This window comes from Ahaetulla prasina, chromosome 5 (assembly GCF_028640845.1).
Source record: "Ahaetulla prasina isolate Xishuangbanna chromosome 5, ASM2864084v1, whole genome shotgun sequence".
Lineage (NCBI taxonomy): Eukaryota > Metazoa > Chordata > Lepidosauria > Squamata > Colubridae > Ahaetulla > Ahaetulla prasina.
In genome coordinates this window covers 45264667-45277622 of record NC_080543.1, presented here as the reverse complement: position 1 = coordinate 45277622, position 12956 = coordinate 45264667, and positions in this window count along the sequence as shown.

The following is a 12956-nucleotide window of genomic DNA, read 5'->3' as shown; positions in this document are numbered from 1 at the left end:
GTTGGTGGATGATCTCTGGAGGGCCAGAGACAGGGGTTATTCCTCTGCCCTGGTCCTATTAGACCTCTCAGCGGCTTTCGATACCATCGACCATGGTATCCTGCTGCACCGGTTGGAGGGATTGGGAGTGGGAGGCACCGTTTATTGGTGGTTCTCCTCCTATCTCTCCGACCGGTCGCAGACGGTGTTGACAGGGGGGCAGAGGTCGACCGCGAGACACTTCACTTGTGGGGTGCCGCAGGGGTCGATTCTCTCACCCCTCCTGTTCAACATCTATATGAAGCCGTTGGGTGAGATCATCAGTGGCTTTGGGGTGAGATATCAACTGTACGCTGACGATACTCAGCTGTACTTTTCCACCCCGGGCCACCCCAACGAAGCTGTCGAAGTGTTGTCCCGGTGTTTGGAAGCCGTACGGGTCTGGATGGGGAGGAACAGGCTCAGGCTCAATCCCTCCAAGACGGAGTGGCTGTGGATGCCGGCACCCCGATACAGTCAGCTGCAGCCGCAGCTGACTGTTGGGGGCGAGTTATTGGCCCCAAAGGAAGGAGTGCGCAACTTGGGTGTTCTCCTGGATGCACGGCTGTCGTTTGAAGATCATTTGGCGGCCGTCTCCAGGAGAGCCTTTCACCAGGTTCGCCTGGTTCGCCAGTTGCGCCCCTTCCTTGATCGGGATGCCCTGTGCACAGTCACTCATGCTCTTGTTACCTGGATTATTGCAATGCTCTCTACATGGGGCTCCCCTTGAGATGCACTCGGAGGCTTCAGTTGGTCCAGAATGCAGCTGCGCGGGTGATAGAGGGAGCTCCACGTAGCTCCCATGTGACACCTCTCCTGCGCAGACTGCACTGGCTTCCTGTTGCCTTTCGGGTGCATTTCAAGGTTTTGGTAACCACCTTTAAAGCGCTCCATGGCTTGGGACCTGGGTACTTACGGGACCGCCTTCTGTTACCTCATGCCTCCCACCGACCCGTACGCTCGCACAGAGAGGGCCTTCTCAGGGTACCGTCCGCCAGACAATGCCGGCTGGCGGACCCCAGAGGAAGATCCTTCTCTGTGGGGGCCCCCACTCTTTGGAATGAACTCCCCCCTGGTTTACGTCAAATTCCTGACCTTCGGACTTTTCGCCGCGAACTGAAAACATATCTGTTTGTTCGTGCGGGGCTTTCTTAAATTGCTTAATTTTAAATTTTAAATTTTTTCTCTGTTTTTAATTGGGGTTTTTAGATTCTTAATTATTCTAATTTCGGCCATATAGTATAATAAGTTTTTTAACTGTATTTTAACTGTATATTGCTTTTTTTTATCCTGGCTGTACACCGCCCTGAGTCCTTCGGGAGAAGGGCGGTTTATAAATCTAATAAATAATAATAATAATAATAATAATAATAATAATAATAATAATAATAATAATAATAATAATAATAATAATAATAATAATAAACTTCTCCTAAAACTAAAATTCTAAGGCAGTTCTGGACCTTTTCACAATTGGATAACTGCTTTCCTGTCAAAAAGACAACAAGTGGTCAAAATTGGCAATGCTCTATCAAATCCTGTCCCTGTCAAAAGTGGCGTTCCTCAAGGCAGCGTTCTTGAACCAACGCTCTTCATACTATACATAAATGATCTCTGTGACCATATCTCAAGTTATTGTGTTCTCTTTGCTGATGATGTCAAACTATTTAACACCATCAACAATACTACTACCCTTCAAAAAGACCTTGATTTTGTATCCGATTGGTCAAAAACTTGGCAACTCCAAATCTCAACCAGCAAATACTCAGTGTTACATATTGGAAAAAAGAATCCAAACACTAAGTACAAGCTTAATGGACATTATCTTACAGATAACCCCCACCCTGTTAAGGACCTTGGAGTTTTCATATCAAATGATCTAAGTGCCAAAGCCCACTGCAACTATATAGCAAAAAAGGCTCTAAGAGTTGTAAACCTAATTCTGCGTAGCTTCTTTTCCAAAAACTCTACACTACTATCCAGAGCATTCAAAACATTTGCCAGACCCATTCTTGAATACAGCTCATCTGTCTGGAACCCATACCACATCTCTGACATTAATACAATTGAACGAGTCCAGAAATATTTTACAAGAAGAGTTCTCCGCTCCTCTGTAAACAACAAAATACCTTATTCTACCAGTCTTGAAATCCTGGGATTAAAAAACTTAGAACTCCGCCGACTCCGACAAGACCTGTGTTTAACACACAGAATCATCTATTGTAATGCCCTTCCTGTTAAAGACTACTTCAGCTTCAATAGTAATAAACCAAGATTCAAACTTAATGTTAACTGCTTCAATCTTGATTGCAGAAAATATGATTTTTGTAACAGAGTTGTTAATGCTTAGAATACACTACCTGACTCTGTGGTCTCTTCTCCAACTCCCAAAAGCTTTAACCAAGAACTGTCTACCATTGACCTCACCCCATTCCTAAGAAGACTATAGGGGGCATGCATAAGTGCAAAAAAGTGCCTAACATTCCTGTCCTATTGTTTCCTTTCAATATATGTTCTTGTATATAATGTTGTGATAAAAAAAAGAAGAAGAAGAATATCACCACTGAATCAATCTTATTCTGACACAAAGAAAGGTATCAATGGCCTTCTTGAAAATAATTTTCAGTAACAAAACCATGGAAAGAAGAGTTGATATTTCAGAAATGTTTCAAAAGCAACCTTCAAAAATGACAATCAACCATGTGTGTGTGGGATTTAAATTAAAATCAAGTAGTTAAGTAGGGGAAGATTGCAATGGAATATCTGGAATATTAGTCTGCACTATTTAGTTGAAGCAGTACTTGTTTCTTGATGTGAAAACTACAGAGGAATGTTTCAATAGTATATAATATTATGAGGAAGTCATTTTGAAGGTCATGAGTTTTTGCCTTGAAAACCTGAATTTTTGGTCCAGTGACAAAAAATCCAAAGCCATAATAGCACCAGTGAATAAACAATTCTAAACACCAAACCCATCTCTTCTTTTTAAAATTTCATAATATGAAGAACATTTTGTTAAGACAAGCAATCTTACAAAAATCCCAGCAATATGATAAACAAAAGACAAACTTCACAAAAAATAGAGAGAAGAGAGAGAGAAATTAAACACAACACAACACAAAAGATGTTTTCATCTTAATGAAAACATTTCTTTAATGTGTAAAATGATCACAACTGATGTGTTTAGCAGAATTGTATTGGTTCATGAACATAATAGACATAACTAAACAGAATATATTTTCTGTGGTTTTATATTTTAAAGCTATCCACTTTATCCGTTTATTTTTGCAATAGTTTTTTATTTAGCATTAATAATGAATTATGTTCATTATTATTGATGGCAAAAATATTCAGCTTTTTCTTCAAAAATTATGTAATCCTGGTAAGTATCTCTAAAAGCTAAATCTGTCTCTTTATCAGGAATCCTATGACTTTTATCCAGTCAGGTGTGTGTACATATACTCAAGTAGCTAGAAAGAAAATTGGATTATATCAACAGTTTCTTGTCTTGATATCTGTGCTGGGTAAAGAGATACAAAAGCAGAATCTGATGGGAAATATTTTGTATACCAAGACTGATTAAATCATAGCTTTGTTTCTGAAATATAATGTATTTAGATGAGACTTCCTCAACTGGGATTTCTTTAGGTATCTCTTTAGATTTCTCAGAATGTTTAATTAGACTGTGTAGCAAGGTTGCAGCCATTGTAAACCTCTAACTGTGTTTTCAGTTACTATATCTAAAAACTCAATTCTCTATTTATTTATTTTTATTTTAATTGCACAGTAATTACATTTTAATTATGGACAACCAAGCAGTCAACAAAGCTCCAGTGGTTGTTTTTTAACACTACAGAATACTAAATTGTTTGAAAATTAATTATAATATAACTTAAACATTTACAATAAATGCTCTTGAACAAAACCAATGTATATATTCTTTATATTCCTTGCCTTGCCACATCACCACCAACAACAACAACACTATCATCTGCTGGTTAGGGTTCCCTTCCATTGATCCAAATCGGTGGAGAATTCAGTACATAGTACACCAGGGGTGTCAAATTCAAGGGCCAGGGGTGGGATCCGGCCCATGGGGTGCTTAGATCTGGCCCAAGGGACCACCCTAAAAATAAAGGACCACCCTGGGGTGCCTCTGCCAGCAAAAAACAGAACTCAGGAGGACTGCAAGCGGCCCTCCTGAGCTCCTTTTTTTGCTGACAGAGGGTTACAGGGTGCCATCACAGCTGAAAATGGAGCTCAGGAGCCCATTTTCGCTGGCAGAGTGCTCAGGCCACTACAGATGCCCGCAACATGAATAACATTGATCTGGCCATGCCCACCCTGGCCCACCAAAGTAAAACACAATCCTGATGTGGCCCTCAATGAAATCAAGTTTGACATCCCTGCAGTACACAGTGGAAACCCATAGTCCAGATTCAAGCACCAAGCTGGAAATGGAAACAAACCAAGCTGGATACCTGCTCCTTCTCTGGAACTAGCAGAGAGAAAGTCAAAATGAACTTTGGGATGGGGGGGGAGATCCACATTAGCCAGCTCTTCTTCTCCTCTCCTCCCCTCATTGATTGAGCGATATAGATCCTCCCAGGGGTGAAATCTAAAAATTTTCCCTACCGGTTCTGTGGGCGTGGCTTAATTGGTGGGCATGGCTTGGTGGCCAGATGACTGGATGGGCGTGGCCAATAACAATAAATAATAAAAATAATAAACAAAGTATAAAAAACAATAAGAGGTATCAAAAACCAACTTTCACACTTTACTCACACACAACACAACACAACTGACTCACACACAATATAAAAGCAGCTGCACTTCACACTTCATACAGCCACAAAAAGCTCAAAAACCAACTTTCACACTTTACACACACACAACTCTCTCTCTCTCACACACACACACAAAATGCCACATACAGCTTTCTGAGATTTTGTGTGTTTGTGTAGTTAGAGTGAAACACTACAGAAACACACCAAATCTCAGAAAGCTGCACAAATATTTTATTATTTTATTTTATTTTATTTTATTGTGGACTTCAAATCCCAGATTTCTTCAGCCACCAAAGCAGGAAGTCAAAGCAAGCTTTTTTTTTTTTTCTTCAGTAGCTGAAGAAAGCATGGCATTGCCAGCCCGAAAGAGCAGTAATTATAGGTAAGTGAGGAGGGGGAATTGGCTGGGCATGGGTGGGGGTTCTTGTAAGTGGGGGCTGTTAAAAAGTGAGTTTAAAACCCTGTGAGGATCAGGAAACTCCTCTGGGATCGCCAGAGGAGGCTTTTAAAACCTCATTTTTTTTCTTGTTTTTTTTCCCCTTCGGCTGAAAAGGTTTTTTTAAAAAAAAACTTTTAAAGGGTTTTGATGATCTCTGCTCAGCCCCGCAATCATCAGAGGGGTTTTGTTTTACTGTTAAAGGCATGTTTCGGCTGAAAAAAAAACTTTTAAAAGTAAAAAAAAAAACCTCTGCTGATGGTGCGGCTCAGCAGAGGCAGGGGGGGCGGGCCAGGGATTTTTGCTACTGGTCCTCCGAACCAGCAGCTGCCACTGCTACCTAATCAGCTGAGCTGGTGCGAACCGGGAGCATTTCACCCCTGGATCCTCCCAATAAAAAGCTGCTGAAATGTTGCTCTTTGCAATTCTTGTCAGCAATCATACAGTTCCCAGAGGTAGAGACACTGGCAGCAAAGAGTTACAAATACAAGCCTGTCCTTGCAGTGTTTAAAATTTATTATCAGCAAGGTGTGAGGTTCACACTTTCTATTCTTACTCATTGTAAATAGCTAATGGTGAGTATGTCAAATGCATTACAGCCAATTTTCTTACTACTAGACACAGCCTCTTACTTTTATTTCCCTAATTAATTGAATTTATCTTGCATTCCTAGGTTTCCTAATAAGCAATAATTCTCCTGATAACAAAAACAAAAAAAATTTGACTTTATACAGTAGATGTCCACTGTCTGGAAACAGAAAAATAAAATAATAATAAAAAGAATAATCTTCTAAATTTTTAACTTGTGCTGATTAGCACAGTAGGTAGCTGTCAAGAATTAGTCATTGGCATACAAAATATTGTTTATACATGAACAGTCTTTTCTTTAGCGTTTTTCCATATTGTTTGTATAACTGAAATTAATGTCAGAATGCACATTTAAGGGGGGGAAAGCTTTCAGTTATCTACGATCTGAGGTTTACTCCATGATAAGCATCCAGGCATCTGCTCTGCATGTGCACATACTCATTTTTATATTACTAATGTTATATTTTTGTTACTGTTGTGTACTTAATGCAATTTTTATTTGAATGCTAGCTCTCTTGAGCTTCTGGAACTGGATGAGATATAAACATAAATAAATAAAAGAATGCTTTCATAACATTTTACTATTCCATATCTTTCCTCTCATGGCAGATAAACTTCAGTTCTGTAAATCTCATAGGTATTTTGGCTATATCTTCTAAGGAATTATGAAATTAGAACTTGATACTGAATCTGCTGGTTAGTTCTATATCTTCTGTTTTGTTCTTGAATAGGCAAGAAAAGGGTGTTGAAGTAATCCTGGTTAGAATCCTCCAGTATATTCACTAAGGTCCATATTTAGCAGAACATATATTGTATATGAACCATTAAAGATACAGTAATTAGAAGCAGATAAGGTCTAGAATGGCAAAAAAGGATTAATAATAAAATCACATATTAATTGCTAATGAGAGAAAAAGTAGAGACAAGAAAAGAACAAAATTAGTTGTTTGCTATTTGTATTTCTAATGGTTTAATAGTCAGAGGATAAAAATATAAAAAATAAAACATCCAAAACTGGATCCTGAACATAATGTATATTCTTTTTTAAACTAGTCTGAATAGAAACTAATAGAGTATCTATAAAATGTACCATTAGCAATCACAATGAAAGCACAGCAGCGCAACTCAAAATATGATTTTGAATTGAATTGAATTTGAAGGTTTCTTCCAACTCTATTATTCTATGTTCTATGATTCTTTCACCACTCCTATTATGTCTTGTTTCATAGGTTGTATGACAGTTTGCTTTAACCATAGTTTGTGATAAAGCTATTATGGCTAGACTCACATTGCATTTATTCTTAAACCATCATTTGTAAGGTTTAAGGACTTAAGTCATTTGTAAACTGTAAGGACTAGTTTCACAACAGCTGTTCAGGGACTTAGAAATTTATTTATTTATTTATTTATTTATTTATTTATTTATTTATTTATTTATTTATTTATTTATTTATTTATTTATTTAATTCAATTTTTATATCGCCATTCTCCCGAAGGACTCAGGGCAGTGTACAGCCAAAATAAAAACAGACAATACAATATACAATTTAAAATACAAATTAAAAAACTTATTTTATAATTGGCCTAAAAACTTTAAAATATATAAAACTAAAAACTCTTAAAATTGATAATAAAAATTTAAAAATCAGTAAAATTTAAGCCAGCCCCGCGCAAATAAAAAGATGTGTCTTCAGTTCGCGGCGGAAGGTCCGAAGGTCAGGTATTTGGCGTAAACCCAGGGGCAGTTCGTTCCAGAGTGTGGGAGCCCCCACAGAGAAGGACCTTCCCCTGGGGGCCGCCAGCCGGCATTGCTTGGTGGACGGCACCCTGAGAAGACCCTCTCTGTGAGAGCGTACGGGTTGGTGGGAGGCATGCGGTAACAGCAGGCGGTCCCATAAGTACCCAGGCCCTAAGCCTGAGAATAAATGAGAATATAATGTTGCACAAAAGAAATACAAAAGGACAACAAAAATGAGAGGGGGGGGGATTAAGCAATATAATTAATAAGATTCATATTATAATACTACTTTTGTAATTAGAAATTTTTAAGCAACGAATTGATTGAGGAAATTGGAATCTTTGAATGATAGTAGAGGAAGATGACATATTCCAAGAATTTGAATTACTACTTTTCATTTATCTTCACTACAGGAGATGCACATGCCTGAATTGGTATTATTAGGATGGATGTTGAACTGAGACAAATTATGGTGTCAAGAGATAAGGTTTAATTTTTATTGATTAATTTTTTTTAAATTTACATTTATATCCCGCCCTTCTCCGAAGACTCAGGGCAGCTTATAGTGTATAAGGCAATAGTCTCATTCTATTTGTATATTTACAAAGTCAACTTATTGCCGCCCCAACAATCTGGGTCCTCATTTTACCTACCTTATAAAGGATGGAAGGCTGAGTCAACCTTGGGTCGGGCTTGAACCTGCAGTAATTGCAGGCTGCTGTGTTCTAATAACAGCTCCTTACAGCCTGAGCTATTACGGCCCTTTATAAAGTACACTTCACAGATGCACTGAAAATGACTGAACTGATACTGATTACATAAGAGAATTTGGAGTTTTGGTATATAAAAGAGAAAATATTGATGGCCATGCAACTAGTCTCTGTAAGCAGCATTTTTTTTGTTGTTGTTGAAAAAGAAATTGTAAATAAAATCTCCAACATTGTAGTATCTTTGCAATAAGGATTGTTGAATAGGGTCACCAAATTTTCAGGATGTTTTCAGACTGAAGGAAACTAAAAAAAAACACAGAATTCTCCTCTGGGGGGAAATGCATTGTTTGGATTTTTAATGTTGAAAGGAACAAGGAATCATTGTAGAGGTCTATAGAATTATTCAGTGGAGATTTTCAGTTATCCATAGGTCATAGTTGTCTCAAAGGTGCTTCTTTTTTCTTTCAAAAGGCAACTGGATTATTGTATAGAATTGTATAACTCTACTTCTAATAAAACTAAAAATTGAGATCTTATATATTAGATATTATATGTACTGACCAGGGGTGGTATTTACTTACTTTCGCTACCTGTTCGCAAATGTGAGCATAGGACCTTCCGTGCATACACAGTGTCAAAAACGGGACGTGATTACATCTAGGTAGGTGGGTGGATCCTCCCACCACTGCCGCTACTGGTTCACCTGAACCAGATAGAACCGACTGGATACCACCACTGGTACTGACATACCTACATAAATGCAAATATACATACACAATTTCCTTTGTGATTTTTCAGAAATGGTTTGCTACTGCCTCCTTCATAGGGCTGAGAGAGATACTGACCCAAGGTCACCTAGTTGGCATTCTGCCTAAACTGGTGTGCTGACTGTAAGTTACAGTATGCCTTAATCATTACACCAAACTGTCTTTCAAAAATATCATATGCTTCTCAATACCAATTGCTTACTCATGTTCCCCTTCTGACATTTTTGTAGATCTTCTTACATTTAATATCACTTCTTTATAAATATATTTTATTGTGATTTTTTTTTCAATTGTCATATCTGATAGCTCTTTATTGCTACAATGACAAGAAATTTTATTTGCTTTTCCAACCACGTTCTTCCTCTTCCTGGCCTCTATTATATTCATTTTCAGGACTGATGTTTCTGGGCTGGGCAGTGTTTTAAAAATCCGTTTCAGTGAATTTATTAAACATTTTCTGATTTGTTTATGCTCTTTTCATATCTGCTTCATCCATTTTAATAAAGAGCTGACTTACCAGCAGTCTTTTTTCAAGTAGATGACTAAATAGTTAGAGATTTTACTGCAGAAATGGATGAGGGAAGGATGAGATAGAATGATGATTTCTTGCACATGTATACAAATTCAGTCAATGAGGAAAGGAAATGTAAGCTAGGAAAGTTGATGTTACAGATAACCCTCAATATATATGCCTAAAATGTCAGGGATGAAATATTGCACGATCTGGGATTTATAAAACAATGGCATATTACATAATGGTAATAGCTTGCTAAGAAACTACTTTAGAATCAAAGATCTGCTCATTTTTTTAGTGCTATGCTTTAGCACTGTAAATGAAGGATGAAAATAACATTGATTTCAGCTGCATGTAAGTACAAAAAATCAGTTCTGCTTCTCACTGTCTAAATTCAATGAATGCAGGGGTGTAAATTTTTATAGCTGTGTATGAAAAATAGAATACATAGTAATCTCATTGTTATTAACACCTACATACCTTGCATACTTATATCAGAGATGTCATTCTTTTTCAGAAAAAAAAAGAAATATATTATATTATATCACAACTGAGGTTTTTTTTTGCCTTTTATTATTTGTTATAATTATTGCATAATTACATAGTGATGAAGCCTGACTGAAACTCGCAGAATTATAATAGATCAAATGAATCTCATACAAATAGAACTTCACATTAAATAACAAAAAACATTATTTTAAAAAATGATTTTATGTCAATGTGGTATATGTTTGACTAATATATATCAATGTTTCTGAATGACTGCACTTCTGGAGTCAGTAAATTCAGGGAATAAATATGTATATATGTATAAATATGTATATCAGTACATTTAATACATATGTATGTTAGGTACATTTACTCAATGTACCATACATAGCTAATATGAAAATGAAGAGGAAAATGTGTGAATTAATGTTGGTCTGCTTCTGTCACTCATGGCCAATGGTTAGGCCACATTTTGGGTTGGCTTTCTTTAAAAAAAATTCAGTGAAGATGAGAAGGTGACTAAGTTTTGGAATATCCCATCAAGAAATTATAGCCATCCTTCTATTTGAACTTTTTTTTTCATTCTGTTGATGTCTATCATCCTTGAAATAAAGGTCAACCTTTTAAAATCTGGCAACCTTTCTGCACTCTTACTTTTTCCTTCTATCTAATTTTCAACTCTTATCACATACTGAAGAGCGATTTAAAGCACAAACTACTACCTATTCCCTACAATACAATCAGGTTTTTTTAAACAATTGAGCTAAGGTACATATCACAATAGAGCCAAACTTATACTCTATCTCTCCACCATGCTGTAAAGTCTTATGCATGTTTGGCTTCACGCCCAATTAATTTCCTTTTTAATCTCCATTGGATCTTAACTGAATGACAATAAAAAAAAAACCTATGTTATAAGTGAAAAAGGAGGACTGGTATTGCAGTAAACAGAAAAGAGATGAAGGCATTCCAACCACCACTAAAATAAATAAATAAATACATTTCCATTTCATTGTATTTTTGTAGCACTATTACAAAATAAATAAATAAAATAAATGCACTATATTTGTGTGTATCATGGCATGTGCTTTACATCAATTGTTTTAAAAATATTTTTAGTTGGCTTGATGAATTTTATAAAATTTACTTAGAAGTACTTCTTATTTCATTAATTGCCCTTTGTTGCAAGCTTTATTTATAAGACTTGGAAAGTAAAATAAAAATAAACAAAATGTGTGCAGTTTTATTGGAAAGATTTCAGAAGTGTTTTGCCACTGTCTTCTTCCAAGAACTGAGCGAGTATGACTGGCTCAAATCACCCAGCTGGCTTTGTGCTTTAAGTAGGTCTAGAGCTGCATAGTCTCTCTTTTTCTAGCTTGGAACCTTAACCACTGGCACTCCCAGTTGCACTCATTAAGCAATTGCTTGAATTAAGTGGACCATGAGGGTGACTCATGGGTTGGGGAGCCTGACTCAGGCCACACAAGAACTGCAGTTCAGTACAAAGCTGCAGACATCCCAGCTCCATTGTAGTACTTGTGGTGACAATTCTAGACCTGGGTCTTTCTGCACTCTTACTTTTCCTTCTATCTAATTTTCAACTCTTATCACATACTGAAGAGCGATTTAAAGCACAAACTACTACCTATTCCCTACAATACAATCAGGTTTTTTTAAACAATTGAGCTAAGGTACATATCACAATAGAGCCAAACTTATACTCTATCTCTCCACCATGCTGTAAAGTCTTATGCATGTTTGGCTTCACGCCCAATTAATTTCCTTTTTAATCTCCATTGGATCTTAACTGAATGACAATAAAAAAAAAACCTATGTTATAAGTGAAAAAGGAGGACTGGTATTGCAGTAAACAGAAAAGAGATGAAGGCATTCCAACCACCACTAAAATAAATAAATAAATACATTTCCATTTCATTGTATTTTTGTAGCACTATTACAAAATAAATAAATAAAATAAATGCACTATATTTGTGTGTATCATGGCATGTGCTTTACATCAATTGTTTTAAAAATATTTTTAGTTGGCTTGATGAATTTTATAAAATTTACTTAGAAGTACTTCTTATTTCATTAATTGCCCTTTGTTGCAAGCTTTATTTATAAGACTTGGAAAGTAAAATAAAAATAAACAAAATGTGTGCAGTTTTATTGGAAAGATTTCAGAAGTGTTTTGCCACTGTCTTCTTCCAAGAACTGAGCGAGTATGACTGGCTCAAATCACCCAGCTGGCTTTGTGCTTTAAGTAGGTCTAGAGCTGCATAGTCTCTCTTTTTCTAGCTTGGAACCTTAACCACTGGCACTCCCAGTTGCACTCATTAAGCAATTGCTTGAATTAAGTGGACCATGAGGGTGACTCATGGGTTGGGGAGCCTGACTCAGGCCACACAAGAACTGCAGTTCAGTACAAAGCTGCAGACATCCCAGCTCCATTGTAGTACTTGTGGTGACAATTCTAGACCTGGGTCTTTCAGCAATCTTAGACAGCTGACTTCATCTGACTTCAGATCTCTACTTCAATCCTAGTGGCACTGCTGCCACACATGAATGCTGTCACCTTGCACCATTCCCCAAATCAGTGGTAGGTTTCTACTGGTTCACCCCAATTTGGGTGAGCCAGTAGCGATGATGGTAAGCTGAGAGGGAACCAGTTTGCTCCGACCATCAACTAGGCCCTCCCTCCTACCCCTGTATTATACCTCTCTATATTCATTCATTTTTTAGCCCAGGTGACAGGCACTGCAGAGTGGATTGCCGTGTCTCAGCTGTTCTGAAATGCAATGCACTTGCACAAAGCGAACAGGTTGTAACACCGGTTGAAACCCAGCACTGCTCCAAAGTATGTGAGTCATGAAGAACAGTGCAAATGCTCTTCCATCCAGGGCTCCCAA